Source organism: Amia ocellicauda, chromosome 6 (assembly GCF_036373705.1).
Source record: "Amia ocellicauda isolate fAmiCal2 chromosome 6, fAmiCal2.hap1, whole genome shotgun sequence".
Taxonomy (NCBI): Eukaryota; Metazoa; Chordata; class Actinopteri; order Amiiformes; family Amiidae; genus Amia; species Amia ocellicauda.
The window spans coordinates 50,509,399-50,536,952 of NC_089855.1; the positions used below are offsets into that span (position 1 = coordinate 50,509,399).

A 27,554-nucleotide genomic window follows, 5' to 3' on the forward strand; every position below is an offset into this window, starting at 1 on the left:
TCGATGAGGATCAACTTTCAAACCTGGAAAAGTTAATGGTTGCTGTAACAAAGACCGGGGGGTACGAACACTGGGATGAAGCGCTCAAGGGGGCCAAGAATGATATTAGGCCATTTCATCAACATCTGTATGACCTTTTACTGAGCATGTTTAATACCCCTCTGTTTACTTTTAAAATAGGTCATATTGTTGTTTTATTTACATATGTAACTGAGGTGTGTGCCTACAAGATAAAGAAACAGGTATTTGTTGATATAGATCAAGTAACCAATCATCTGATTTCTTTTTGTCTGGACCGTAGAAAAAATTGTTGTGTATGTTATACTTTTCTCAAATGTCTAAAAAGGGGTATCTGCTCTCCTGAAGTTGAATAAAAAACCTTGTATAAAAACTTTGCGCATAGTGTGGGTCTGTGTGTTTATTTGGCAGAATGACTCGGCAAGCTCCCCAAATGCATGAACTATACTACAACCCAGCCAAGATTGGGGGTTTGGCGGGTAAGAAGGGTTTTCAAAGAGGACTCGCTGAGGCCGGCGTGAAGGTTAATGATGTGGTTGTTTCAGAATGGTTACGGGAACAAGACGCCTATACCTTACATAAACCTCTCAGGATTAACTTTAAAAGAAACCGTGTATATGCAACTGACATAGACTCACAATGGCAAATGGATCTAGTCGATATGTCAAATTTATCAAAACATAACAATGGTCACAAATTTATGTTGATGTGTATCGATGTGTTATCAAAATATGCCTGGGCTCGCATTCTACATAACAAAACAGGTCGGGCGGTGACAAGGGCCTTTGAGGATATATTGTCCCAGGGACGATGTCCTAAAAAACTGCAGACTGATAAAGGAAAAGAGTTTCTCAACAGAGAATTTCAGAATCTACTGAAGAGACACAAAATACATCATTTCACCACCGGTAATGAGCTTAAGGCATCGGTGGTGGAGAGGTTTAACCGCACCATAAAGACCAAAATGTGGAGATATTTTACAGCGGTCAACACGTTCAAGTATTTTGATAAAGTTCAGGATTTTATCGATGCTTACAACCAAGGGTATCACGCCAGTATTAAAATGAAGCCTATAGATGTTGATCAAAGTAATTCTTTTAAGGTCTATAAAAAATTATACGGCCCATTTATTAAGAAGGGGAAAACTACTTATAAGTTCAACATCGGTGATGTGGTTCGCGTTTCAAAGCTAAGGAGTACTTTTGCCAAAGGTTATGAACAAACATTTTCTGACGAATATTTTACAGTTACCGAACAGGTGGCTAGAGACCCCCCCGTGTACCGGTTAAAAGACTATGACGGGGAGGATATAGAAGGAACGTTTTACGAAGCCGAGTTACAAAAAATTATTGTGGGTAAAGACATTGTATACAGAGTTGAAAAGATATTAGCTGAGAAAACCCAGAACCGGAAAAAATATGTGTTGGTGAAATGGCTTGGATGGCCTGAAAAGTTCAATAGTTGGGTCCCGGAACAACAGGTTTGTGATATTCAAGCCTTATAACAACATGCCCGCTGGTGTGATGGGGTCATTACTTTCGATACTCAAGATGGAATCAGGAGGCTTCTACGTGACTCTACCCAGTAACGCCTCTCTCGATATATACCCTTAAAATGAAATATCCAGTTACACGGTACAATTTGGAAAATCTATAGATCTAAGGGGGTCGTGGGAAGTGGGGTTGGCGGAAATACAGTATCCTTACACTTGGGCTGTTTTACAAGATAAGGATGCCACCTTCGCCATTTTTGACGATGTTAAAAAGAGTCAATGGACATTCACGATGCAAGGAGGTTATTATGACAATGTGGATACAATATTAGATGAGATGCATAAACAGTTCTCAGAAGGCACCCCCAACATCAAGCTATATTACAACCCTATTAAAAACAGAGTGTACAAGGTGTCAAAACCTGGTATTAGCATTCAAACCAAAGGACAACTGGGGCGTATATTAGGGTTCTATTCTGACACAGAGAGCAGGTTCTCAGAAGTGGTGGCACCCTTCCCGGCTGACATCAGTGGCGGCTTTTACACTCTTTATGTGTATACGGATATCATAACACACCAGAGGGTCGGGGATAGCTATGTCCCCCTTTTGAGAAATGTACTTATTAAAGGTAAAAGCAATGACATGGTCACAATTACTTATGACAAGCCACACTACGTACCAGTCTCAAAGACCCACTTTGACAACATCACGATCGAAGTAAAATCGGATCAGAATATCAACGTACCCTTCCGCTTCGGTAAAGTTATTGTCAAACTACATTTTCGACCCCTGAAACAGTGTGTACATTATTAAAATGGCTACCTCGAGGGGTTATGTAGATCCTAGCGCCTATGTGGATTATTACAAGATGCAAGCCGTGAACGGCTTGCCCGGTTTTGTAGGAGCCCCCACAATGTATGGAGCCGGTCTAGGAGGACTCTTTCGTGGTCTCTTTAGAATGGCCGTACCCCTGCTTAAGAGAGGCTCTGCTATAGCCAGACCCCACTTGAAAACAGCGGCTAAAAATATTGTTAGTGACGTGTTCACCAATGTTATGAACCGGGCAGCTAGCCATGAGCAGCAGGAGGGTTCGGGTCTCATGGTAATGGCGAGGAGGGGGGGTAAAAGAAGAAACAGTATGTGTCCACCAGGGCGACGAAGATCCGTGGCTAACAAAAAACGAAGAAGCTCTCATTCTCCAACATATCGTGGAAACACTCGGAGAAGGAAGCAGCACAAGAAAAAACCTGCAAAAAGAAAGTCTCAAAGAAAGACAAATAGAGCCTCAGGATACATCTTTTAAAAATGTCTTTTGTCCACAGTCTATCGGAAGAATGCGTCAAATCAGAACTGGATCTGTTTACAGTTCCATACACTCAAACGAGTATAGATAAGAGCATATATGTAGAGATACCCCCTCTTTCCGCAATTTCAGATACGGCCCCTCTGGAGTTTTTTATTGCTGGCAATGGCGAGGATTATATTGATTTGAATAACACATTTATTTTAATGAACTGTAAAGTGACTGATGAGGATGACGATGCAATCGAGAAGACGGCCAACGCTGGGGTCATCAATTACCCGGTGGCCACCATGTTTTCACAGGTGGATGTGACCCTGGGAGATCGGCTCATTAGTCAAAGCAGCAATACTTACCCCTATAGGGCCATGATGGAGTGTATCCTTAATTATAGTGAGGAGACCCTAAGCAAACAGTTCAGCCCCGGCCTTTTCTTCAAAGACACCCCGGAAGCTATGGACGACCAGGATCCAGAGGGACTCAATAAGGGTTTGCAAAAAAGAACGGCCTTTTCAACAGAAGGGAGGACCTTTGAGCTAATGGGACATATTCATGCAGACATATTTTTCCAAGAAAAACTCATGCTCAACGGGGTAGACATTAAAATTAAAATGATCCGTAGTAAAAGTGCTTTTTGTCTGATGACCCCTGATACTGAAAAATATAAACTGACCATATTATCGGCCTCGCTGTTTGTGAAAAAAGTATCCGTCTCCCCGGCGGTTAAACTAGGACATGCGCAGGCTTTAATGACGGCAAACGCCAAGTACCCGATCGAAAGAGTCTATATGAAAGTCCACAGTATCCCCGCAGGGACACGGGTGATGAACCAGGAAAATCTGTTTCTAGGCCAGCTCCCAAAACAGGTTATTATAGGTCTCGTGGATAATGATGCATTTACCGGGGTTTACAACAAGAACCCCTTTAACTTTAAACATTATAACGCGGAATTTATAGCACTGTACGTCGATGGTGTGCAGGTTCCATCCAGACCTTTTCAACCTGACTTTGAAAACGGCAACGCGGTTCGTGAATATTACAGTCTAGTACTGGCTACGGGTCGCCATCTCAAGGATCAACCTCTGCTGATCGATCGCCGGGAATACTGCAGCGGTTACACCCTGTACGGTTTCAACCTGACCCCTGACGAAGAGTGTGGACAACATTTTTCACTGATGAAGACGGGCAATATGCGTTTGGAGATGCGTTTCAAGCAGCCTCTACCACGCACTGTAAATATGGTCGTGTATGCTGTGTTTGACAACATTATTGAGGTGAATCAGAGGAGAAACGTTCTGTATGATTATTATTAAAATGAACACCAGAGAGCTCAACCACATCATGAATGCCCTGGACGGCTCACGGAAAGTGTTTCAAGGAGTCTACGCCTGCGACCAGCTGCCTAAATTTAAGATCAAGAATTTACCTGCAATGTACATAATCAACACACACCCTAAAAATATGCCCGGAGAACATTGGCTGGCTATTTATCTAAGGGAGGACCGCCGTGGGGAATTTTTTGATTCCTATGGAAACCCCCCGGATTTCAGACCTTTCCCTCGGAAGATCAATAACTTTCTGCTCAACAACTGTCAAGAAACCATTTACAGCGGTCGTCAAGTACAAAGTCTTCAGACCTTCACTTGTGGTCAACACTGTGTGTTTTTCTTATATCATAGATCTAAAGGAAGGTCATACCCCGATATTATGTCCTTGTACAGTGAGGATTTAGGCCAAAATGATAAAAAAGTGGCAGAGTTTGTCAGGACACTGTGGACCCCCCCTTATAACACAATTACTTACGACCCTAGCCAGCCATGTATACAGATGGGGTGTTCTTGTGAGGATTTTAAAAGATGTCATGCGTGTTAAAGTGAAAAAATAATGAAAACAGCCTTTGAATCATTAGTTTTGTTTTTATTCAACACAAATCTTATACAAAGCAGGGTTATGTTATAAATAAATGTACAACATTTGAAAATAAAAATAAAAAATAAAAAAATTGTTTGTCGGTTCCTTATTTACAGGGGAGACAAATAAAAACATGAGATTAATAAGCTTCCCAACGATGGATAGATCCTGAGGAGGGTTGCTCAACACGGTCAGAGTAATGAGATATCGGCGTCAGATCAGTCACCACCTCTTTACACAGACGGATTTTTTGTCGCGTTTCCTGGTTAGGGACTGTTGATTGGGGCATGTTCAGACAGGCCATCGCCTGTAGGAAAGCATTCCAGCCTACAGGTCGGCGACTATCGGGTACCTTATTAGTCGTTACCCGCGGTTTCTGAACCATTTTGTGCAGAATATATTCTGCATGTCTTTTGCTTCTGGCCGGCATGTTTCTCAAAACATCCGTTACAACATCTCCCTCTGAACTCTCAACAGGTTCGGGCACCGCAACATCTTTATCAACCGTACCCCCCGCATCAGTCCCAGAACCATTTTCTTGAGAGGCCATGGTTAAAGTTAAAATGTTTTGATCTTTTTCACCCTGTCTAACCAGACGGAGGTAGCGCTGTAACGTGTTGCTATACATCTGGGCTTTGGAATACTGATTTAAATCGGCCCTGGCCAGTATAGCTTTCATTTCAGAGTCCAGGTTGTTTTCGGCCGTTTGTCTAATGGGCTCTGGCCCGACAACATTTTTTCTCAGTTTCTCAAGCTGCTCCTGAGGGATCAAAAACATTTTCTGAGCATATTCCATTATTAACCCACTCTGGAAGCTAGAAGACTGGTTAGGAAAGGCACGGCTATGCTCAACAGCGGTCCTATAAAACCTCCGGTTTGATTAATCTTCTTTCTTTTTCTTTTAATAGAATACTTCTTATTAGCGATGATCTTGATAACCGCTTTTTGTTTTTTGAGTTTAGAATGTTGAGAAGGGGTTAGGGGTATATTACCGCGTAAGATGTTAAAAGCTATTTCACACAGGGTCTCGATCAAATCCGAGGGGGCCCCTGCCAGCACAGCTTTCCTATGGCGCGGGCTCCCCTCAAATAACATTTGCAAAAGCGGCAGATTTCTTTTAATCCGAACAGACATTCTTATTTATTTCCTTTTCTTTAGCACATACACTGCCGGCCAATCGGGCGGGCACAAACCTGTTCTGAGGCGAAAGTCTTCTGGGGTTTGTGCTTTTAAGTCCACAATCAAGTACCCGTAGGGTTTTTTGGTGGCATCCTCAAATGCCTCCAAAAAGAATTTGGTCTGGTTAGGGTACATTTGACGAGCCAAGACGGTGACCTGTAGTTTATCTCTGGGGTTTTTAAAAAGAATTATATAATTGGCATTTAAATTAATAGTGCGGCTTTTTTTACCTTGAAAAAATAGATTTTGAACTAAATAAATAATACTTAAATTCCTATGATGAGTGTACTTTGTGAAAGCTTTTTCCACTTCACTGTTGTCACCGGCCTGCTCCATCAGGTCATCAAGGATCACTAGATTAGTTTGTCCGGGCGGGAACAGGTCATCGTCACACAACGAGGCGGGGAGACCTTGCACAAATTTCAGATTATTTTTTTTTGATGCCAAATCATCGTAGAGAGGTTGCCAGCAAGAGTAACACCACACTATGTTGTCAAGAGCTTGGGACACGGTTGCGTCCACATCTTCTATGATGTTCTTTATAAGATAGCTCTTACCCGAATTGGAGGGACCGGCTATAATACAGGAGAAAGGGTGTTGAAGTCTGTTATCAAAACCACTGCTAATATCCATAAGGCAGAGTGGTATAATCAGTCTTCAACACTCTTTTATTGTACACCACCCTTAACCGTTTGTTTAGTGATCTATTTTCCAATGTGTACCCCTTTTTATTGTGATAGATCTGATTTCCGGCTGTAATAATCTCGCGAGGAGGCGCGTCTTTCTCGGTTACAAAACTTTGTACCAGGGTCGTCAGAGACTTGATGTTAATGAGCTTGTTGTTACAATGGTTCAGAGTGAAACCCTTAACTTTCATACAGGTCTTACCCGCAGCCGTTCTGTATGCGTAAGTCTTAGGACCCCCTGAAACAAACTCCACTATGTGGTCCTGAGGATCTAGCTCGCTCGTTAACTCCCCAAGGTAGTCCCCGAGGGGAGGGACCCAATCCCCTGGCCTGGTGACAAAGATTACAGAGTCAGTATCATGATAGAGCGTGCGTTCCTGCAGCTGATCCATTAAGTTGTACAGTTCAAGCCGGGCGTAAGCCGTGGTAAAAACCGCTATGAAAACATTAACGTTTCCCTGTTTGGTGGGGAAATCTTTAGGGGCCCTCCACTGGACCTGTGCCACGTGGTCATTTAAGAATTGAAAGTGTGATACTGCATGTTGTTTGGAAAAGATAAATTCTATAAACTGTTCAGGGGTTTTAATCAAGGTTGTGTTTAGACGGTTATTTCTTTCCCCAAACTTACCCCACAGACTGTTTAAAATCAGTTTGGACATTTGTCTCTTGGCGGGGTTTACAGTTATGTTCCCCGGCTCTAGACGGATCCCTTCCTTTTCAAAATATTGCTGAACGTACCGCTCTTTGGCAGCGGAGTCAACACACCATGAGGGATAGCCTGATGCCTCCTGTTTCCCTTTCAGATGGGTCATAATGTACTCAGCAAAAAGAGTATCAGATTTTTCAGAAAAATGCCAAACCTCATACACCTTACCGACTCTGTAACCTTTCTCCACCGCCTTGTCAAGCTCAATGCTACACCAGACACCCGTCAGCGCTCTCTCGTCATCACTGTGCAGACAAGAGGTATTTTGATTTTCAGTTTCCACACACGTTCTACACAGAGGGAACATCAATTTTCCCGAACACCTGTAAGGCAACACGGGTAGGAACAGCTCACGAGGAGGGTACATGGTGACTTTGATCAAACCAAAGTACTGTCCGATTTCGAGAAAGTCACGATAAACAATGGTTGGATGCCCCACCGGGTACATTTTGGTCTTGTTGACATAAGGGTACAGACTGGTGAAATCATAGTAATCTACTCTCTCACCCTCCTTTACCTCATAATGTAAACAGAGGGCGTTGGTACGACCCCCAAATAACGCATCCCTGGGCTCTAGACGTTCAGGAAAGTCCAAGGTTTCCATAAACCGTTGTACCTCCACATCCTGTTGCTTCAGGGTCGTCCACGCGTGTTCCCAAATCACCAGTACATTCAAACCATAGGTGTTTTTTAAAGTTTCAATTCGTTCCTGGAAATCATAGTACATATCACCGCAGAGTTTTTGTGTTACGGGGTTAAAGGTGTTTGGGTCGAAGCACTGAGGACAGCCATGGTAAATACAACCAGCAAACTCATAAGCGGTACGCCGCCCGGACACGTCGCTAAAACCGTCTAAGTAGTAAGGACCCATTTTGACTTCCCCTTGATTTAAAGCATGTCTGATGAAGATGTTATCCCGGGCACTCAGATATTCCAGCCACTGTATGGAGACAGTCGAAAAGTTCTTTTGTCTAGCACGATAGTTGTCAGAAGTGGTGTCCGCTATAGTGTTTTTCTGCAAGAAATTGGATCGATACATTTTCATGCAGAGAGACGCTATGGTCACACTTTGCAAAGGGTCGAGACCCGACGTGTTGATAACCTCGGTGCGGAAACGCAAACAGGCTTCTTTAAGGATCTCCACATCATTTTTACAATAAGCGGCCATCTCTTCTCGGAAATCAAAAACACCCCCCTTAACCGTATTGTACCATTTAAAGAATTCCTCCCTCTCATGAGACATCATAGTATCAACCCCATAATAAGAGGCGGGCGGGTAGGACCCTCGATAATTTTGAGTGTCCTTAGTATTAAAAAAATGGCAGAACCAACCTTTCTTCTGAGCCTCAAAACCCAGAGCTTTAGGCAAAGCGCTCAATTTCATGGGGAGGAAATTTAACGAGTCTATGTAACGTTGGTTGAAAGCCTCGTTGGTGAAACACATGATCTTGCTACCCTGAGCTATTATTTTTGGGGTCACCCCATTTTCCACCAGATACTTCATCAATATGTAAGAATCATAACCCTTAGCATTGTGGGCAATAAATGTGTAATTGAGGTATTTTGGACCGCGATACCGCGTAAAGAAATCCCTGACACAACTCTCACCGCTAGCTGACCACTCACAATCCAACATGTCAATACAGTGTATATAATTAGCAACATGGACCCCGTTTTCTTGCCGGCATTCAAAATCAAAAAAGACATACCGGTTGTGCGGCGGCTCCTTTTTAACCGGCTGAATAAAGCACTGGTGTTCAGACCCCGGGGTTAAATCCGCATTACAGATCCTACATCTCGGTTCCAGACATTTGTGTGGTTTAACCTCATGAAAACGGTACTGGAGGCAACACTGCGGGCAATATTTAGTTTGATCACAATAACTCCGTTTTTTAACCCCCTCAGCAGCGGCCCTCTGCACCTTATGTTCGGAAAAACAGAACGCGGAGAGACAAATCCTTAAGCAATCTTTACATCGGATGGTAGGGGCCAAACCCTTACGACATTGCGGATTGAAACAGACGTTACAGTAACCGTCACAGCGGTGCTTAAGCTTATCATTGAAGGCCTTATAACACCAATGACAAACATACGAACAACCCAAAAAAGCCGTCAAACTCTTTATTCCAAAGTAATGACTATCACTTAGGAAGAGAAACAGTGTCTGTGTATGGGTTTCAGGATGTGTCTGAAATTTCACAAATACTTCCTTTACCTCACAACGGTACCACACAACAATTTTTAAAGACAACAACTCCTCAAACATGGCAATGTCTGAAAAGGCAACCATCTGTTGAGAGTTTAAGCCGGCCCTCTGATGAAGCATTAAAGCCTCTTGCATAGCTTGGGGTTCAGGCATGTCGGGGGTGAGTAGTTTTATTAAACTGTAAGCAAAACAGAGCTTATTGTCCCCATTGGAACTCACCACTAATTGCCTGAGCTTGTTCCTAATTATGTCGTTCTTCAAGCATTTCGACAGTCTTCTAAGCGCCCCACCCTCAGGGTTAGGAACCACATTCATTACCAGAGACAGACTTTCATCAGCTAAGATGGATGCGTTACTTTGCAATAACGCTTCGATTTTAGCCAGAAATTCATCAACATCTAAATTATCTCCACTCAGCATTACAGATAGGTTGCTAAACAAATCATCCCCTCTGAGTTCTAACTGTACAACATCTCGAGGTCTGACCCTTTCAGCAACCTGTTCAAGCATGTTTTGCAAGGCCTCGTGTATGTTGACAAATATTTCTGCATAATTGTCACAATTTAAAAGTTCTGCAAAATTAAAACGCTGAATCATTTCAAAATTGTTATAGGCCGGTCTATCTATAATCACGGGATCACTGGTACTTTTGGACACATCATCATTTTGAACAAAGCCTTCAACCCCTACATTCTCACAGAGCATGTCATCCACAGCCTTATCAGTCTCAGAACCCTCCACATTCCGAACACCCCCACCGCTGACATCTACAAAACCCCCTTTTTGAGGAGGCTCATTTAAAGCCTGTAAAAGTCCTTCAAAGATATCCACCCGGTTAATGTCAAGACCCTCCTCTATAGTGACGGCTGCTTCTGCCGCCGTACTGTGTTCTAATTGTCTCAAATCATTTATAATAGGGGCAGAATTTGGTCGGGGTAGCGTCTCCAAAGCCTCCACCATTTCAAACAAATCGGGGTGAACTAGGGGTTGAACCTCTATAAGCGCTACCGTTGGGAGGTGGTTATTTAGATCATTGACCATCTGTAACAGGTCGGGGTTCACGGTAAGTCTGGTAATTCACATTCTATCGGTGGTGATTGGGGGTTATTTAAATCATTTATCATTTGTAATAGTTCCTGGTTCATTGGGACATCAGAGGAGTTCACAACAGGGCCGAGGGTGTTCTCTCGGGAAGGTCTTTTTGGGGCCCTAACTTGTTCATAATCCTTTAGTTTGTGAGTTCTTTTACCAAGTCCGGACATTTTTTTTATTTTTTATTTTTCCAACAACCCACAATAGTAAGGCGTTTTGTATCTATTAAAACATTAAATACGGTACAATTCGTTAGTAAGGGTATTAATAAGGGTGTTTTGGCTCTCTATCACAAGGTTTTGCCCCACTAACACAAGTCTTTGATTTAGTAACAAGGTATGTAGCAACTCATGCCGACCTTCAGGAAGTAGCTCCGGGGGATGGTGTCCTGGCTCAGCTGCAAAGGATGGTCGCTCCGGTAAATCTCGGTCGAAGGAGGCAGGGAGCGAGCGTATACTCACGGACGGAGACCAAGAAGGCCTTTGCGGTGACACCCTGGCCAATCGCGGTGTACTGTTCAGCGTTTCTGTAGCCAAGAAACGGGGCTGGGGGGACGATGTTGAAACCAGTCCGTCGTTGGGTGGTGTGTCAACCCTGACTGACGGCGACCCCTGAGGTTGTTGGTTGCCTGTATTTGTTCCGCCCGACAATGCGGCGGGCTGAATCTGGATTGTTGAATTACCCCCAGAAGGCTGTGGCCTGAGTAGATGTTGGGGGGTCTCCAAGACCACCGTGGGGGATCCTCTCGGTGATCTCTCCGGGGAAGATGTTTGATCCCACTTAGACGGGGTAATTGTCCTCAATAGCTCATCCACAGAATGACTATCCCAAGAGTCTTGGGAAGAATAAAAATATACATTACATTTACATCTTTAAACGGCGACAGAAATCAAACTTAAAACAACATGTCCAGGACCTTCAAAACCTTTAGCTTTTTTAGACCTTTGAAAATAGGCTTAGACATTCACTACAACGCCTTATTATTTACAGACAATATATTTATTAGGACTTGATAATAAATGTAAAACAGAGAAGCCTCTGTAAATAAACTGTTTCTTAAATGTAATATTGTTAATAAAACACTTTTTATACACACACACACACCACATTTCATTTTTAAACGAACCTTCCAAGTGTAAACGCTTCCTGATCCCGGGACTTCCTGTTTCACAAACGTTTTCACGATCTGTTTAAATATTAAATACAATGAACACCTTCAAGCCTTTTCCTACAGCCACTTTAAAACAGAAGTATAATTGCGGGAGATAAGCCAAACAACTTACTAAAACCTTTCGGACAGCTTTACTTCCTAACCAGACGGTCGGGCAATCGGTCATTTCTAAACACATGCCCCAGAAACAAGCCTAGACCTGTCCGGACTTCTAAAGATCTTTCCCAGAACCCCCAAGACCTACAGGAAATGGGCACCCCTCGCTTAAATATTAGCCCTCAACGGGCAAACAAAACCCTTTTAAAAACATTAAAGTTTGAAAGATCTTACTTACCTCCAAAGAATAATCGTTTCTTATGTTTTTCAGCTGGTTTAGCTTTTTGCACTTCTGTGAAGGTAAGAGACATGTTTAACCTTTAACCACCCCGCTTTATAAAAAGCTTTAACCTCTTACAAGCGGCAGATATATACTCACCGCTATCAGATACAGGGGCTGACGGCCTTTCAGATTCTTGAAAGGTTACGGTTCTCGAAGGTAAAACTAAACAAGCCCTCGCTGTGGAAGGCCTTTCGTTGTCTCGAACCACGTTTCTTAATACTGTTAGAAAGGATATTTTTTTAAATTAACAAGACGGGCCTCAAACATCTTACAGAAACGTTATACAAACAAACAGGGGTTTAGTTCTTACCCGGTCGGCAGACAGCCTGTCTAGGGACAACCACTTCTCTTGGTTGATCCTCGGAGACATTAATCACAGGCCTTTCGATAGTTTCTGTGTAATTAAAGAGACCGCCATTAATATATATTAAAACGTTTTCATAACTCTAATGAGCCGCTTCAAAACACAACCACACACCCATACATAAGAACCCTTGAGCGCAAACACAAAAATCTTACCGTCGTTGTTCCAGATGATCTCCTCAGCGTTGGGAATTAACTCCTGTTGACTGGCTGAAAAATAATTTTACAGAACTTAAAACAGATGTTATAACCTTATTTACAATACATGCCCACAACCCGCTCTGAGTCAATGAAAATAATCTGAAGACTTACCTAAAAACTCGTTTAAATCGAAGTCGTTGATGTTGTTTCCGGACATTGTTGATCTTTAGGCTTAAATCGAAAGGTCAGTATGAGTCTGTCGAGCTGAAGACCAGACCTTCATACTTATACTGATGGCCGGATGCCGGATCTGCTTGTAAGGCATTGTTCTGGGCTGGCCTTTGTGCCGTCCTGTTACCAATTAACATATCAAAACCAACCAATAAAATGACCCTGCATCAATTTCAAATAGAAACCAAGATGGCGACGATCTCTCTCCTCTCTACTCTAAACTTTTATTAGAACCTTTTGGTCTCTCAAAAAAACATTTTTAAGCATCAAGACCTATAGTCAATAAACACTAAGAATATTTCAGGCCTTTATACGCGCTAAAAAACAACCTGAGCCAAGAAAATAACTATAAAGATCTAAAATAAGTAGCGCTTTTCCAGTGATTTTTTTTTTTTTTTAATAGCGATGCTTTGTTTGGTATTAAACAAGTCACAAACTACTCAGAACAGCGTTTATCCCCACAAAAGAGATATTTGGGTTTATTTTACAAAGCTTATAAATTATATAGTTTAAAAGTATTCTGAATGTTTTGAGACCACACGCCATGCCTACGTTTGTCTGAGCCCACCCCCGTCCCCCGTGGTGTGAGTGATTTAGCCTTGAGTGTTGTGATCTATTTAGCATTGAGTGATCAGTTGTTTTTATTTTTTAAATGATTCCTTATCATCAGGGATTGAGCCTGCTAAAATACCTTAAAAACATATCCTTATCTTAAGTCTAACTCTTATGAGCTTTAAGACCCTAGAATGTATTTAAGTAAAACGAATGAACACATTATGTGTGAGATAAAATATAACCACAGCTTTTTTTTTTTTTTTTTTTTTTTTACAAAAACAATTAACCTATACCGACAAACACCCACACACACACACACTCTCTTTTTTTAAATTTTATTTTTAATTAAATTTGAGGGGAGAGACAGAGCCATATACATTGGGGTTAACATAAGTACCCTATGCAAAACAGGAATTGTTAGGACCTGTGACCATTACAGACAACAGAACTTGTTGATCTTATAAAATGATTGGGCGAGAGAGAGAGATATAGAGACAGACAGAGACAGAGCCAGTGTGAATATGATAAACGCACTATTCAAAATGGCATTGTTAAGACCTGGGACCATTACAGACAACAGAACTTGTTGATCTTATAAAATGCTTGGGCGAGAGAGACAGAGAGAGAGAGACAGACAGAGACAGAGACAGAGACAGTGTGAATATGATAAACGCACTATTCAAAATGGCATTGTTAAGACCTGGGCCCCTTACATGTATATTTAAAAAAGACCCCCAACCACTACAGGAAGAGCCGACCCATTCACACTCTACAGTTGACCAACAAGAACAACAAGAACAACCGGTTATGGGTGGCCTTGTTGTTCAGGGTTTTAGGGGTGTACACTTTCTGACGGATATGACGTAGGAATAATTAAGGAAATAACTCTAAAATCACGCCCCCCAATTATGACGTAGGAATATTAATAAGCTTAGGGCATACGTCATAACAAAATAGGCCGCGCCCAAAAAACCCTACTATCTACTCCTGTATGGTGCATTTTCTCTCTCTCTATCTGTGATTAAATCCTTACTTATATACATATGTCCATGAACGTTTCTGGTAACTCATGTAAATCACATCACACGACGGGCAGTGATCTTTTCGGTCACTTTGAAAGTTTTGCTCATGACAATCCTTTTCTATTGCGGCACGATGGCTGCCACCGATGAAGGAAAGTCGTCCGCAGTTGGCTGCAAGCTTGCCTGAAGCGCAGGAAAGGACTTACTCGCGACGTGCCACTTAAAGACTGAAGAAGTGGGGGTCGGCCTCACCGAGAGCCCTGAGGATTAGCTCACGTGGTAGAGCGCTCGCTTAGCATTGTAGCGTTATGTTGGGTGTATTTGGATAAGAGTATTTGGGCTCTGAGCTGAAGCACTGATCTAAAGAAAACCTCTCCCCCCGAAAGTTATCAGATTCCCTTAGCTCATCAGCTTGGAAGTGGTTTGCATCAAAGTGACAGTTTTGGGGAGGATGGCACCAAGAAGAGGCCAAATAGTTTGGAATTCTGCTATGAGATGTCTGGAGAAAGGGGCCTGTAGGTGATAAAAACTCTTTGAAGTGGACGAGAGCCGAAATCCCGACATAGAGCTACGAACCCAGGCCAACCGGCATTTCCAAAAGATGGCATGGATTGACATCAGTCATAAATCAAGCCCCCCTCCAATAGGACACTGGGGGCTGAAACCGAAATCCAATCTCAAAAACTCAAGAACCAATCACCTCTTGATCTGACAGACTATAAGGAACAGCGGACAGTCTTTCTCGCTCTCTCTCACCTGAACCAGTAACTCGCTGCCACAGCTCAACCTGTAGCTCTGTTGCCAGAACCGGAACCAGAAACCAACTAAGTCTTTGCCGGCAACAGAAGAGTTAAACTGGGAGAAGGAGATTGAGCCGTACGAAGAATTCTTTTAAAGGACTTTATTAAATAAAGAACTTTACAGACTGCGCTGCCCACCTGTGCCCACCTGATCAGTGGAGTTTTACAGCTGGACAATTGACTAAGTCGACTGTATACGAAAGTGTCAGTCATTTAAATAGCTATTTGAGTCTTAAGAAACTTGACCCTTGGAACAAACACGGCCCTGCTTTCCTCAAAGACTTTGTCTTCAAATAAGTACGGTGAGAGACCCTGCTTGCCAAGAAGATTTTGTGCACAACCTTGGAGCCTTCAAACCAGTGGAAAATCTGTTTGGAAACGACTCTACTTTCGCGAAACCCCAACTTCCAGGTGTATTGACTGAGTGGAAGTTCTTGGACAAAGCCGAACCAGACTGCCTTTGTTCCAAACCACACGGACCTCATGCCGTGTGCTGTTATCTGAGCCCGAAGCCAGAGAGGCCTCTCTGCGACGAAGTTCAGATAAGTTTAACAGTTTGGAGTTCATGATTCATGACATTTGAGAAATCAATTAGAAATGTTAATCTGTGATTCATAACTCTAGAATGTGTAATATCATTTAGTTTTCTGAAATATAAATGTGTGTTGCATTAAACTGTTTTGTTGATAATTTTAGAAATAAAATCTGTCAACGCCGAGAAATATCTTCTCATTCCTGTTTAACTGTTTAGTCTGAAATTGACACAAGTTAATAGACATTAGATTATTGGTGGCCCTGCATATCCTTAACCATTGAATAATAATCAGTTAAGGGAAATTGTGGTAACAAGTAATGATAGGATCTTTCTCGGCACCTAAACGTGAATGAGACTGATATATATATAACGAGAAGTTACCTGACATAAATACTAACCTGCGTAGTTATTTAATGTCTGACTAATAATACTAACGAGAGACTCACCTTCGTCTTACTAACCGGTATTGTAGTCAATGTGTTTATAACCTTTTTTGTTTAACGATTTGTGTTATCATATGTGATCCCACGGTCTTTGATTTGGTCACGGAAGTGATTTGTCTTCGATTTGGTCACGGAAGTGATTTGTCTTCGATTTGTTGATCTAGAGTTGAATTGTAATTAGTTTTTCCCTTTTGTATAATTAGTGTAGTGCTACATTTAGTCTTTGTTTTGAATACATTTGACAATTTATATCTTTGGAATTGGTGTCTGCGTCCAATTATTACAGAAATTGAGTTCTACAAGATTCCAGGATTCGTGATAAGGTGATACTTTAAATTCACTTCTTTAATTGAAATGTATAAGTGTACCTTACGCTACAGCATGCGAGAGGCAGCGGGATCGATGCCCGCATTCTCCAAGGCCTCAGGCGCTCGTGCCCCGGTTTCGGGGGAGAGTCGCTCACTTTTCTTGCCGCAGACACAGGCGCAAGGCATTGCCTGTTTGCCGTAAGGTTATCAGACACAACGCGCCGGCGATGGCTGCAGCATTAGCACGCCGGCTGGCCCTTCCGAAGTTCCCCAAAAACGACCGAGATGCCGCTTCGACGTCGTAACCCCAGGAACGACCGCAAAGGCACTCCAACCCTCAATCTTCCGATCCGAAGTCAGACCGAAGAGACTGTATGATGTTTTAGATTAAAGATAGTATGCAGACTGAGCAAGTTAGATTTATCGAGCTAGCAAACAGCCATTGAGGCACCTGTTCGGGACGTACCCTGTAGAAATTCCTGTCAACGATAAAAGGATCAAACGGTGGAGAAAAAGCCCGCAGGATGTTTGTCAAAACTCTGTTTGTGGACTGAATGGCTTTCCCAGATTGGCAGGGACTGTTTTTGGTATTGACTGAGGGACAGTTGTAAAAGACAACCTCTCACCGGACCTCTGGCATACACCAAAGAAAGCCACCTCACCTCTCCCCCGGATCTCACAAAACACAATCCCCCCCGCCCCCAGGGAAGACAGACCGCAATCGGACTCGGGCTTGCACCTTTTGATTGGATGAACGGCCGCAAACATTCTATGTCATTTTCTTTTAAAGCTTCACTCGTGCTTGTAAAAAACCGAGGTCTCACTGAAAGAATGCCCTGACGTGGTTGCTTCCAAGCTAGCTGGTTTACAAAGTTCCTTTAACGATGATTTCCAAGAAGGGAAATAATCTATCTGTAATCTGTCAACACAGGCACCTTCTTCTCCATTAAGCCACACGGTCACCACCAGGAAGGTGAACGCACCAGGCCGACCCGGAGTTTTCGCCAATTCGTCTCCAAGCCTCCCAAGAGGGAACATAAACAGGCCTTATTCGCAGACACAAGCCCTCACGCAGGGAGACCACCGCTTCACCGCCGCTGCCCCTGCCAAGGGCCCCAGGTCCCACCGAGACTTGAACTCAGATCGCTGGATTCAGAGTCCAGAGTGCTAACCATTACACCATGGAACCAAGCCGGCTGCCCACCTCTTGCCCGTGACGAAGGTTTCTGCTCTACGCACACGTCTCGCTCTGTCGCACGGCCAAGTCCAGAGTGAGCCAAGTTGCGCCCAGAGTGCTGCGTGTGGCGGGTCACTTCCGGAGCCTTCCCTGGTGGTCTAGTGGTCAGGATTCGGCGCTCTCACCGCCGCGGCCCGGGTTCGATTCCCGGTCAGGGAAGGTGGATCTGATGCTCTTCCCCTAGGACCTGTGTGGTGCATTTTCTCTCTCTCTATCTGTGATTAAATCCTTACTTATATACATATGTCCATGAACGTTTCTGGAGCTCATGTAAATCACATCACACGACGGGCCGTGATCTTTTCGGTCACTTTGAAAGTCTTGCTCATGACAATCCTTTTCTATTGCGGCACGATGGCTGCCACCGAGGATGGAATGTCGTCCGCAGTTGGCTGCAAGCTTGCCTGAAGCGCAGGAAAGGACTTACTTGCGACGTGCCACTTAAAGAATGAAGAAGTGGGGGTCGGCCTCACCGAGAGCCCTGAGGATTAGCTCACGTGGTAGAGCGCTCGCTTAGCATTGTAGCGTTATGTTGGGTGTATTTGGATAAGAGCATTTGGGCTCTGAGCTGAAGCACTGATCTAAAGAAAACCACTCCCCCCCAAAGTTATCAGATTCCCTTAGCTCATCAGCTTGGAACTGGTTTGCATCAAAGTGACAGTTTTGGGGAGGATGGCACCAAGAAGAGGCCAAAAAGTTTGGAATTCTGCTATGAGATGTCTGGAGAAAGGGGCCTGTAGGTGATAAAAACTCTTTGAAGTGGACGAGAGCCGAAATCCCGACATAGAGCTACGAACCCAGGCCAACCGGCATTTCCAAAAGATGGCATGGATTGACATCAGTCATAAATCAAGCCCCCCTCCAATAGGACACTGGGGGCTGAAACCGAAATCCAATCTCAAAAACTCAAGAACCAATCACCTCTTGATCTGACAGACTATAAGGAACAGCGGACAGTCTTTCTCGCTCTCTCTCACCTGAACCAGTAACTCGCTGCCACAGCTCAACCTGTAGCTCTGTTGCCAGAACCGGAACCAGAAACCAACTAAGTCTTTGCCGGCAACAGAAGAGTTAAACTGGGAGAAGGAGATTGAGCCGTACGAAGAATTCTTTTAAAGGACTTTATTAAATAAAGAACTTTACAGACTGCGCTGCCCGCCTGTGCCCACCTGATCAGTGGAGTTTTACAGCTGGACAAATGACTAAGTCGACTGTATACAAAAGTGTCAGTCATTTAAATAGCTATTTGAGTCTTAAGAAACTTGACCCTTGGAACAAACACGGCCCTGCTTTCCTCAAAGACGTCTTCAAATAAGTACGGTGAGAGACCCTGCTTGCCAAGAAGTTTTTGTGCACAACCTTGGAGCCTTCAAACCAGTGGAAAATCTGTTTGGAAACGACTCTACTTTCGCGAAACCCCAACTTCCAGGTGTATCGACTGAGTGGAAGTTCTTTGACAAAGCCGAACCAGACTGCCTTTGTTCCAAACCACACGGACCTCGTGCCGTGTGCTGTTATCTGAGCCCGAAGCCAGAGAGGCCTCTCTGCGACGAAGTTCAGATAAGTTTAACAGTTAGGAGTTCATGATTCATGACATTTGAGAAATCAATTAGAAATGTTAATCTGTGATTCATAACTCTAGAATGTGTAATATCATTTAGTTTTCTTAAATATAAATGTGTGTTGCATTAAACTGTTTTGTTGATAATTTTAGAAATAAAATCTGTCAACGCCGAGAAATATCTTCTTATTCCTGTTTAACTGTTTAGTCTGAAATTGACACAAGTTAATAGACATTAGATTATTGGTGGCCCTGCCTATCCTTAATCATTGAATAATAATCAGTTAAGGGAAATTGTGGTAACAAGTAATGATAGGATCTTTCTCGGCACCTAAACGTGAATGAGACTGATATATATATAACGAGAAGTTACCTGACATAAATACTAACCTGCGTAGTTATTTAATGTCTGACTAATAATACTAACGAGAGACTCACCTTCGTCTTACTAACCGGTATTGTAGTCAATGTGTTTATAACCTTTTTTGTTTAACGATTTGTGTTATCATATGTGATCCCATGGTCTTTGATTTGGTCACGGAAGTGATTTGTCTTCGATTTGTTGATCTAGAGTTGAATTGTAATTAGTTTTTCCCTTTTGTATAATTAGTGTAGTGCTACATTTAGTTTTTGTTTTGAATACATTTGACAATTTATATCTTTGGAATTGGTGTCTGCGTCCAATTATTACAGAAATTGAGTTCTACAAGATTCCAGGATTCGTGATAAGGTGATACTATAAATTCACTTCTTTAATTGAAATGTATAAGTGTACCTTACGCTACAGCATGCGAGAGGCAGCGGGATCGATGCCCGCATTCTCCAAGGCCTCAGGCGCTCGTGCCCCGGTTTCGGGGGAGAGTCGCTCACTTTTCTTGCCGCAGACACAGGCGCAAGGCATTGCCTGTTTGCCGTAAGGTTATCAGACACAACGCGCCGGCGACGGCTGCAGCATTAGCACGCCGGCTGGCCCTTCCGAAGTTCCCCAAAAACGACCGAGATGCCGCTTCGACGTCGTAACCCCAGGAACGACCGCAAAGGCACTCCAACCCTCAATCTTCCGATCCGAAGTCAGACCGAATAGACTGTATGATGTTTTAGATTAAAGATAGTATGCAGACCGAGCAAGTTAGATTTATCGAGCTAGCAAACAGCAATTGAGGCACCTGTTCGGGACGTACCCTGTAGAAATTCCTGTCAACGATAAAAGGATCAAACGGTGGAGAAAAAGCCCGCAGGATGTTTGTCAAAACTCTGTTTGTGGACTGAATGGCTTTCCCAGATTGGCAGGGACTGTTTTTGGTATTGACTGAGGGACAGTTGTAAAAGACAACCTCTCACCGGACCTCTGGCATACACCAAAGAAAGCCACCTCACCTCTCCCCCGGATCTCACAAAACACAATCCCCCCCGCCCCCAGGGAAGACAGACCGCAATTGGACTCGGGCTTGCACCTTTTGATTGGATGAACGGCCGCAAGCATTCTATGTCATTTTCTTTTAAAGCTTCACTCGTGCTTGTAAAAAACCGAGGTCTCACTGAAAGAATGCCCTGACGTGGTTGCTTCCAAGCTAGCTGGTTTACAAAGTTCCTTTTCGCTTTAACGATGATTTCCAAGAAGGGAAATAATCTATCTGTAATCTGTCAACACAGGCACCTTCTTCTCCGTTAAGCCACGCGGTCACCACCAGGAAGGTGAACGCACCAGGCCGACCCGGAGTTCTCGCCAATTCGTCTCCAAGCCTCCCAAGAGGGAACATAAACAGGCCTTATTCGCAGACACAGGCCCTCACGCAGGGAGACCACCGCTCCACCGCCGCTGCCCCTGCCAAGGGCCCCAGGTCCCACCAAGACTTGAACTCGGATCGCTGGATTCAGAGTCCAGAGTGCTAACCATTACACCATGGAACCAAGCCGGCTGCCCACCTCTTGCCCGTGACGAAGGTTTCTGCTCTACGCACACGTCTCGCTCTGTCGCACGGCCAAGTCCAGAGTGAGCCAAGTTGCGCCCAGAGTGCTGCGTGTGGCGGGTCACTTCCGGAGCCTTCCCTGGTGGTCTAGTGGTCAGGATTCGGCGCTCTCACCGCCGCGGCCCGGGTTCAATTCCCGGTCAGGGAAGGTGGATCTGATGCTCTTCCCCTAGGACCTGTGTGGTGAATTTTCTCTCTCTCTATCTGTGATTAAATCCTTACTTATATACATATGTCCATGAACGTTTCTGGAGCTCATGTAAATCACATCACACGACGGGCCGTGATCTTTTCGGTCACTTTGAAAGTTTTGCTCATGACAATCCTTTTCTATTGCGGCACGATGGCTGCCACCGAGGAAGGAAAGTCGTCCGCAGTTGGCTGCAAGCTTGCCTGAAGCGCAGGAAAGGACTTACTCGCGACGTGCCACTTAAAGACTGAAGAAGTGGGGGTCGGCCTCACCGAGAGCCCAGAGGATTAGCTCACGTGGTAGAGCGCTCGCTTAGCATTGTAGCGTTATGTTGGGTGTATTTGGATAAGAGCATTTGGGCTCTGAGCTGAAGCACTGATCTAAAGAAAACCTCTCCCCCCCAAAGTTATCAGATTCCCTTAGCTCATCAGCTTGGAACTGGTTTGCATCAAAGTGACAGTTTTGGGGAGGATGGCACCAAGAAGAGGCCACATAGTTTGGAATTCTGCTATGAGATGTCTGGAGAAAGGGGCCTGTAGGTGATAAAAACTCTTTGAAGTGGACGAGAGCCGAAATCCCGACATAGAGCTACGAACCCAGGCCAACCGGCATTTCCAAAAGATGGCATGGATTGACATCAGTCATAAATCAAGCCCCCCTCCAATAGGACACTGGGGGCTGAAACCGAAATCCAATCTCAAAAACTCAAGAACCAATCACCTCTTGATCTGACAGACTATAAGGAACAGCGGGCAGTCTTTCTCGCTCTCTCTCACCTGAACCAGTAACTCGCTGCCACAGCTCAACCTGTAGCTCTGTTGCCAGAACCGGAACCAGAAACCAACTAAGTCTTTGCCGGCAACAGAAGAGTTAAACTGGGAGAAGGAGATTGAGCCGTACGAAGAATTCTTTTAAAGGACTTTATTAAATAAAGAACTTTACAGACTGCGCTGCCCGCCTGTGCCCACCTGATCAGTGGAGTTTTACAGCTGGACAATTGACTAAGTCGACTGTATACGAAAGTGTCAGTCATTTAAATAGCTATTTGAGTCTTAAGAAACTTGACCCTTGGAACAAACACGGCCCTGCTTTCCTCAAAGACTTTGTCTCCAAATAAGTACGGTGAGAGACCCTGCTTGCCAAGAAGATTTTGTGCACAACCTTGGAGCCTTCAAACCAGTGGAAAATCTGTTTGGAAACGACTCTACTTTCGCGAAACCCCAACTTCCAGGTGTATCGACTGAGTGGAAGTTCTTGGACAAAGCCGAACCGGACTGCCTTTGTTCCAAACCACACGGACCTCGTGCCGTGTGCTGTTATCTGAGCCCGAAGCCAGAGAGGCCTCTCTGCGACGAAGTTCAGATAAGTTTAACAGTTTGGAGTTCATGATTCATGACATTTGAGAAATCAATTAGAAATGTTAATCTGTGATTCATAACTCTAGAATGTGTAATATCATTTAGTTTTCTTAAATATAAATGTGTGTTGCATTAAACTGTTTTGTTGATCATTTTAGAAATAAAATCTGTCAACGCCGAGAAATATCTTCTCATTCCTGTTTAACTGTTTAGTCTGAAATTGACACAAGTTAATAGACATTAGATTATTGGTGGCCCTGCCTATCCTTAATCATTGAATAATAATCAGTTAAGGGAAATTGTGGTAACAAGTAATGATAGGATCTTTCTCGGCACCTAAACGTGAATGAGACTGATATATATATATAACGAGAAGTTACCTGACATAAATACTAACCTGCGTAGTTATTTAATGTCTGACTAATAATACTAACGAGAGACTCACCTTCGTCTTACTAACCGGTATTGTAGTCAATGTGTTTATAACCTTTTTTGTTTAACGATTTGTGTTATCATATGTGATCCCATGGTCTTTGATTTGGTCACGGAAGTGATTTGTCTTCGATTTGTTGATCTAGAGTTGAATTGTAATTAGTTTTTCCCTTTTGTATAATTAGTGTAGTGCTACATTTAGTCTTTGTTTTGAATTCATTTGACAATTTATATCTTTGGAATTGGTGTCTTCGTCCAATTATTACAGAAATTGAGTTCTACAAGATTCCAGGATTCGTGATAAGGTGATACTATAAATTCACTTCTTTAATTGAAATGTATAAGTGTACCTTACGCTACAGCATGCGAGAGGCAGCAGGATCGATGCCCGCATTCTCCAAGGCCTCAGGCGCTCGTGCCCCGGTTTCGGGGGAGAGTCGCTCACTTTTCTTGCCGCAGACACAGGCGCAAGGCATTTACTGTTTGCCGTAAGGTTATCAGACACAACGCGCCGGCGACGGCTGCAGCATTAGCACGCCGGCTGGCCCTTCCGAAGTTCCCCAAAAACGACCGAGATGCCGCTTCGACGTCGTAACCCCAGGAACGACCGCAAAGGCACTCCAACCCTCAATCTTCCGATCCGAAGTCAGACCGAAGAGACTGTATGATGTTTTAGATTAAAGATAGTATGCAGACCGAGCAAGTTAGATTTATCGAGCTAGCAAACAGCCATTGAGGCACCTGTTCGGGACGTACCCTGTAGAAATTCCTGTCAACGATAAAAGGATCAAACGGTGGAGAAAAAGCCCGCAGGATGTTTGTCAAAACTCTGTTTGTGGACTGAATGGCTTTCCCAGATTGGCAGGGACTGTTTTTGGTATTGACTGAGGGACAGTTGTAAAAGACAACCTCTCACCGGACCTCTGGCATACACCAAAGAAAGCCACCTCACCTCTCCCCCGGATCTCACAAAACACAATCCCCCCCGCCCCCAGGGAAGACAGACCGCAATCGGACTCGGGCTTGCACCTTTTGATTGGATGAACGGCCGCAAGCATTCTATGTCATTTTCTTTTAAAGCTTCACTCGTGCTTGTAAAAAACCGAGGTCTCACTGAAAGAATGCCCTGACGTGGTTGCTTCCAAGCTAGCTGGTTTACAAAGTTCCTTTTCGCTTTAACGATGATTTCCAAGAAGGGAAATAATCTATCTGTAATCTGTCAACACAGGCACCTTCTTCTCCGTTAAGCCACGCGGTCACCACCAGGAAGGTGAACGCACCAGGCCGACCCGGAGTTCTCGCCAATTCGTCTCCAAGCCTCCCAAGAGGGAACATAAACAGGCCTTATTCGCAGACACAGGCCCTCACGCAGGGGGACCACCGCTCCACCGCCGCTGTCCCTGACAAGGGCCCCAGGTCCCACCAAGACTTGAACTCGGATCGCTGGATTCAGAGTCCAGAGTGCTAACCATTACACCATGGAACCAAGCCGGCTGCCCACCTCTTGCCCGTGACGAAGGTTTCTGCTCTACGCACACGTCTCGCTCTGTCGCACGGCCAAGTCCAGAGTGAGCCAAGTTGCGCCCAGAGTGCTGCGTGTGGCGGGTCACTTCCGGAGCCTTCCCTGGTGGTCTAGTGGTCAGGATTCGGCGCTCTCACCACCGCGGCCCGGGTTCAATTCCCGGTCAGGGAAGGTGGATCTGATGCTCTTCCCCTAGGACCTGTGTGGTGAATTTTCTCTCTCTCTATCTGTGATTAAATCCTTACTTATATACATATGTCCATGAACGTTTCTGGAGCTCATGTAAATCACATCACACGACGGGCCGTGATCTTTTCGGTCACTTTGAAAGTTTTGCTCATGACAATCCTTTTCTATTGCGGCACGATGGCTGCCACCGAGGAAGGAAAGTCGTCCGCAGTTGGCTGCAAGCTTGCCTGAAGCGCAGGAAAGGACTTACTCGCGACGTGCCACTTAAAGACTGAAGAAGTGGGGGTCGGCCTCACCGAGAGCCCAGAGGATTAGCTCACGTGGTAGAGCGCTCGCTTAGCATTGTAGCGTTATGTTGGGTGTATTTGGATAAGAGCATTTGGGCTCTGAGCTGAAGCACTGATCTAAAGAAAACCTCTCCCCCCCAAAGTTATCAGATTCCCTTAGCTCATCAGCTTGGAACTGGTTTGCATCAAAGTGACAGTTTTGGGGAGGATGGCACCAAGAAGAGGCCACATAGTTTGGAATTCTGCTATGAGATGTCTGGAGAAAGGGGCCTGTAGGTGATAAAAACTCTTTGAAGTGGACGAGAGCCGAAATCCCGACATAGAGCTACGAACCCAGGCCAACCGGCATTTCCAAAAGATGGCATGGATTGACATCAGTCATAAATCAAGCCCCCCTCCAATAGGACACTGGGGGCTGAAACCGAAATCCAATCTCAAAAACTCAAGAACCAATCACCTCTTGATCTGACAGACTATAAGGAACAGCGGGCAGTCTTTCTCGCTCTCTCTCACCTGAACCAGTAACTCGCTGCCACAGCTCAACCTGTAGCTCTGTTGCCAGAACCGGAACCAGAAACCAACTAAGTCTTTGCCGGCAACAGAAGAGTTAAACTGGGAGAAGGAGATTGAGCCGTACGAAGAATTCTTTTAAAGGACTTTATTAAATAAAGAACTTTACAGACTGCGCTGCCCGCCTGTGCCCACCTGATCAGTGGAGTTTTACAGCTGGACAATTGACTAAGTCGACTGTATACGAAAGTGTCAGTCATTTAAATAGCTATTTGAGTCTTAAGAAACTTGACCCTTGGAACAAACACGGCCCTGCTTTCCTCAAAGACTTTGTCTCCAAATAAGTACGGTGAGAGACCCTGCTTGCCAAGAAGATTTTGTGCACAACCTTGGAGCCTTCAAACCAGTGGAAAATCTGTTTGGAAACGACTCTACTTTCGCGAAACCCCAACTTCCAGGTGTATCGACTGAGTGGAAGTTCTTGGACAAAGCCGAACCGGACTGCCTTTGTTCCAAACCACACGGACCTCGTGCCGTGTGCTGTTATCTGAGCCCGAAGCCAGAGAGGCCTCTCTGCGACGAAGTTCAGATAAGTTTAACAGTTTGGAGTTCATGATTCATGACATTTGAGAAATCAATTAGAAATGTTAATCTGTGATTCATAACTCTAGAATGTGTAATATCATTTAGTTTTCTTAAATATAAATGTGTGTTGCATTAAACTGTTTTGTTGATCATTTTAGAAATAAAATCTGTCAACGCCGAGAAATATCTTCTCATTCCTGTTTAACTGTTTAGTCTGAAATTGACACAAGTTAATAGACATTAGATTATTGGTGGCCCTGCCTATCCTTAATCATTGAATAATAATCAGTTAAGGGAAATTGTGGTAACAAGTAATGATAGGATCTTTCTCGGCACCTAAACGTGAATGAGACTGATATATATATATAACGAGAAGTTACCTGACATAAATACTAACCTGCGTAGTTATTTAATGTCTGACTAATAATACTAACGAGAGACTCACCTTCATCTTACTAACCGGTATTGTAGTCAATGTGTTTATAACCTTTTTTGTTTAACGATTTGTGTTATCATATGTGATCCCACGGTCTTTGATTTTGTCACGGAAGTGATTTGTCTTCGATTTGTTGATCTAGAGTTTAATTGTAATTAGTTTTTCCCTTTTGTATAATTAGTGTAGTGCTACATTTAGTCTTTGTTTTGAATACATTTGACAATTTATATCTTTGGAATTGGTGTCTGCGTCCAATTATTACAGAAATTGAGTTCTACAAGATTCCAGGATTCGTGATAAGGTGATACTATAAATTCACTTCTTTAATTGAAATGTATAAGTGTATCTTACGCTACAGCATGCGAGAGGCGGCGGGATCGATGCCCGCATTCTGCAAGGCCTCAGGCGCTCGTGCCCCGGTTTCGGGGGAGAGTCGCTCACTTTTCTTGCCGCAGACACAGGCGCAAGGCATTGCCTGTTTGCCGTAAGGTTATCAGACACAACGCGCCGGCGACGGCTGCAGCATTAGCACGCCGGCTGGCCCTTCCGAAGTTCCCCAAAAACGACCGAGATGCCGCTTCGACGTCGTAACCCCAGGAACGACCGCAAAGGCACTCCAACCCTCAATCTTCCGATCCGAAGTCAGACCGAGACTGTATGATGTTTTAGATTAAAGATAGTATGCAGACCGAGCAAGTTAGATTTATCGAGCTAGCAAACAGCCATTGAGGCACCTGT

At 44.1% G+C, this 27,554-nt stretch overlaps 6 non-coding genes across 6 annotated transcripts; 3 read left to right on the plus strand and 3 right to left on the minus strand.

The window, feature by feature from the left end:
• Window positions 1–17,656: 17,656 nt before the first annotated feature.
• Window positions 17,657–17,728, minus strand: trnaq-cug (transfer RNA glutamine (anticodon CUG)). Its single transcript has one exon. It is a non-coding gene; the product is annotated as a tRNA-Gln (tRNA).
• A 135-nt stretch (window positions 17,729–17,863) lies between these two features.
• Window positions 17,864–17,935, plus strand: trnae-cuc (transfer RNA glutamic acid (anticodon CUC)). Its single transcript has one exon. It is a non-coding gene; the product is annotated as a tRNA-Glu (tRNA).
• A 3,241-nt stretch (window positions 17,936–21,176) lies between these two features.
• Window positions 21,177–21,248, minus strand: trnaq-cug (transfer RNA glutamine (anticodon CUG)). Its single transcript has one exon. It is a non-coding gene; the product is annotated as a tRNA-Gln (tRNA).
• Window positions 21,249–21,383: 135 nt separating this feature from the next.
• On the plus strand, window positions 21,384–21,455 carry trnae-cuc (transfer RNA glutamic acid (anticodon CUC)). The gene has a single exon. It is a non-coding gene; the product is annotated as a tRNA-Glu (tRNA).
• Window positions 21,456–24,701: 3,246 nt separating this feature from the next.
• Window positions 24,702–24,773, minus strand: trnaq-cug (transfer RNA glutamine (anticodon CUG)). Its single transcript has one exon. It is a non-coding gene; the product is annotated as a tRNA-Gln (tRNA).
• Window positions 24,774–24,908: 135 nt separating this feature from the next.
• On the plus strand, window positions 24,909–24,980 carry trnae-cuc (transfer RNA glutamic acid (anticodon CUC)). Its single transcript has one exon. It is a non-coding gene; the product is annotated as a tRNA-Glu (tRNA).
• The last annotated feature ends 2,574 nt before the right edge of the window (window positions 24,981–27,554 follow it).